Raw genomic sequence first — 4342 nt, forward strand, 5'->3', positions numbered from 1 at the left:
TCAGGTACTTTTCCCGAAAGGTATGTTTCGAGGCAGTGTGAATGTGGGAATAATTTACAGGTATTTACTTGCCTGAAAAAAAGTTCTCGTAATTTGACAGGAATTCTTGTGATCGAGGTGGTTTGAAACCACCTACTGGTGTAAAATTTTTGGTGTGATTCTTTGTGAACATCATGTGTGAACATCATGGGTGACCATGGAGTTTTAACACCACACGTTTTGGCAGTTTAGCACACATGGATATCAATTGCACATAACGCATTAATATTTTTTCAAGTATTCATGGTTCAAAGAACGGTGTAAAACATGTACAAACTACTGGGCCCGTCTTACAAAGTGTTACGATTGATCCAATCAACCTTGCATACATGTATATGGAAATCCAACAATGTCATAATCTTTTTCCAGGAAAATTGAACAATGTGCAAGTAAACAAAGAAAAGCACACTGAATTTTCAAGAAAACAATGGATGCATGATTATACACCATATCTAGAAAATATTTTTTAAAAATATATGCATTTTAGATGTTGATGTTGCTGGCTTTCCATAGTTGTGATTGATCGGATCAATTGTAACTCTTTGTAAGAAAGGGCCCTGGTCTGCTTCCCTACACTGCAAAAACTGGTTTGATTACAATTGACACCAGCTAGTATCCACAGAGGACCACTCCCTGAAGTGTTAGAATTACACCCTAGGGACTGAACATAACACCAAAGTGTTACAGTAACAACCAAAAAGTGTTGCAATAACACCCATAGGTGTTGAACCTACCACAAAACTTTATTACTAGAGCAACTGGCGTGTGGCCCTCATCACTAAACACCGGTTTCTATTGTGCAGTAAATGGGGAGGGTGGGGGTTATTAAAGAGCAAGTCCATTTGAATAAAAAGAGAAAAATCCAACAAGCATAATGCTGAAAATTTCATTAAAATCAGATGTAAAATAAGAACGTTATGACATAAAACAGTTACATGCACATCCTGGTCGGTATTCAAATGAGATGGATGATATCATCCAATCAATATTTCTTTTGTACTTTATTATATGAAATATGAAACATTCTGATTTTCTCTTCATGTGAATCAAGGATTAATTCTTCCCTGAACATGTGGAATTAGCATTGTTTACAGAATGGATCAGTCAAGTACGTCCTTATTTTAAATCTGTAAGAAAAATAAATATTGTAGAATTCAAACAATAAAAAAAGGAAATAAGTGAGGGACATCACCGACTCTCTCATTTGCAGATCACTGAGTTGTGCATATCACTGTTTTGAGAAAAATAAGTGAAACTTTAAAACGTCAAACTTTCTTATTTTACATCCGATTTTGATGAAATTTTCAGCATTATGCTAGTTTAAGTTTTTCTCTATCTATTCAAATCAACATTTTTCTGGAGTAGACTTGACCTTTAAATTGAAAACATTATTAAGAAAAAAGATTTATTTGAGTTAAAGTAGCCCTACAAGACTGAATCAATATACAACCTAGCTTCCACGCACGAGTGAAACGCATGCTTTTCCCAAGAAGTTATCAAGTACATGTACAGGCCAAGAACTCATACTCATGGAAGTTTTCTGCCCCTTGAAATGTGCTTTCGAAACCTCATTTCAGGATATCAAGAGATATTAATAAAACATTGATACTTTAATAAACTTTAAATATCAGTACAAATTCAAAGATGATCTTCCTGGTATCGCATCACAATTTGCTCTTTGTATTTTTATGACAGCTTCACAAAATTTTCTTTGAATATATACAGAGCATAGTTGAAAGCTTTTCTTTAACAATCAGAAGTGCTACTCAAATTTGAGAAGTATCAAGATTATTCCCTGGGAAATAATCAAAGACCAATTTACTTTTCTTTCTGAGGAGTGATTATCTTAAACCCTGGATAAAAAGCTTTGGTAAATGGTTTATGTTATACCGAGGTTTTTTACCCGACTGCTAAGAAAGCACGAATGCCTGTGAGCAAGCAACCAGGGGACCAACGGCTAAGGTCCTCTCCGAGGGACCTGGTAATGAGGATAAATGCCTTACCAAAGGGCACTAGCGCACCACTTGGGAATCGAACCCGGGTCACCGAAATCCGAATCCCCGCTCTACCGACTGAGCTATCGAGTATCATCTGACATTACTAAATTTTCAAACATTACAATTCATATTTGGCATTGCTGCGTGTCTGGTGCCCCCCTCTCCATTTCCATCTTTCTTTCAAAATGGGCTCTTTGCAATGATCTTTTGAATATCAGAAAATCCAGGGTCCCATATTAACACAGAGGTTAGCGATTAATCGTACGCCTGATTTTTACGATTGATCATACATTGTAGTCAATGGAATCAATCGTAGAAAAAAGTTCTACGATCATTGCTAAGCTTTGTGGTACTGGCCACAGAGTCCAGACAAAGATTATAATTTTTAGCCCATACCATGAATTAGATGTTGTTTGAAGGTTTGCATGGTGGCATGTACAATTGCTGATGTGGTTTACGGTACACCATGTGGAGTGTTATAGAAACAGTGGATAGAAGAGAAGAAGTGGATAGGCGAGAAAGTGGAGATTTGAGAGAATTCTTTCTTGAAAAATAGTCCTGAAAACGACTGTAAACCCGAAACGTCGAGTCTCTCTACTACTCATCATCTCTACTCGCCGACTCAAGCCAGCATCTCCTCATCAGCTCTACTACTCAAGCTGTTCTCACTCAACATTCCTTCTGGTTTACAGTCCTTTTCAGGACTATTTTTCAAGAAAGAATACTCTACTCTCAAATCTCCACTTTCTCGCCTTTCCACTTCTTCTCTTCTTCTATCCACTGTTTCTATAACACTCCACATGGTGTACGGGCGTAAACCACATCAGCAATCATACCATGAATTGTAATAGATTTACATAAGGGCATGTATATAAAAAAAATAAGACAAAAAATATCTTATATCAAGTGCAGAAATCTTAATAGAATTCCAAGTAAAATCTGGAAATTTATCCTGTAAAATGCATTTTTATTTCTTATCCTCCACATCATAACTGTTATAGCATATGAAAAATGAAAATTTCACTTCATTTATTTCCATATTCCATTAAAAAGAGACATAATTATCAAATAACAAACAAGAATATGTACATCATGTTTTATTGTTTGAAATAGACATGAAATTAAAAACTCAGAAAACTTACTTTGCCCAATATATCGTTTGGGACCCAAACAGGAATCCAATGACATGACCCATTCACAGTATAGTTGTATATCATGAACTGTGAAATGTATTTTTTTTTCTTTCTGTTTTTCAGTAACATACAGATAAAATTATTTTTATCACAATTATTCTCCAATCGAAGCTGCGAATTTCAAACTTCGGAAGATGTTCTCCTAATCTGGCAGACTACCTGTATGGCTGGTAATGTGTAGCAAAAAACACAAGTATTGCTGTTTTGAAGGTCAAAAGGTGAACAAATACAAATTTAATTTGTTATTTTCACTTTGCAGTTAACCAAACAATAAATGAGTAATATCCTGCATCAAAATAGGCATTGACCTAGACCAATTTCAGGAATACCACCTCATCAAAATTCTTTGGTCATTATCAAACTGTAACAAGGCAACAAGGAAATAAACGTCTGTATACACTTTTCAATTTCCAAATACACCATTATGCTTTTCACACTGCATTTCTTTAATAACCCCATATTATCTTTTTTTTGTTTCAGACTGTCTTTCTTAACACCATACTATTTGCTTAGCCGGGGTTAACGCTTTAACCTCGGAATATCGCACAGCTCATGAATAATGACGATTTTGCCATACAGAGCGTGATTAACATGCAATTTTTACTTCTGTGATTGGCTAATGCTTATATAGCTCGGTTTCATTTCACACTGCATCTATTAGTACCGTAATTGTGGTGCTAGCACCATAATAAGCCGGCTAACTGCTTTTTTGCAGGGCCAGATAGTACCATACTATGTATCGAGCTAGCCCACTTTGCTAAAATGTAGTGTGAAAACAAAGCTTAACCCCGGGAAATATGTGCAGTGTGAAAAGCATAAGGGTGTGCTCAATGCTGATTTTCAAATTTCAACAGCAACATGAATCAATGACTAAAAACCCAATTACAAAACAGGGAAATAATGAGAAACAAAGGGTTTGTTCAATGTTCCTCATTCCCCGTATTTAAGATCGCAGTTGGGAGGTTATTTTAAATGCCAAAAAAGATACATTTGGAAATGCTATCACGTCGGATTTTAAGACTTTCAGCATCGTGAATGCGACTTTGAACATGAATGAGTAGTGAAACTTTCCTCTCGCAGTGGAAGCCTACACAGGCGGGTGCCAGAATTTAC

Source organism: Lytechinus variegatus, chromosome 19 (genome assembly GCF_018143015.1).
Source record: "Lytechinus variegatus isolate NC3 chromosome 19, Lvar_3.0, whole genome shotgun sequence".
Lineage (NCBI taxonomy): Eukaryota > Metazoa > Echinodermata > Echinoidea > Temnopleuroida > Toxopneustidae > Lytechinus > Lytechinus variegatus.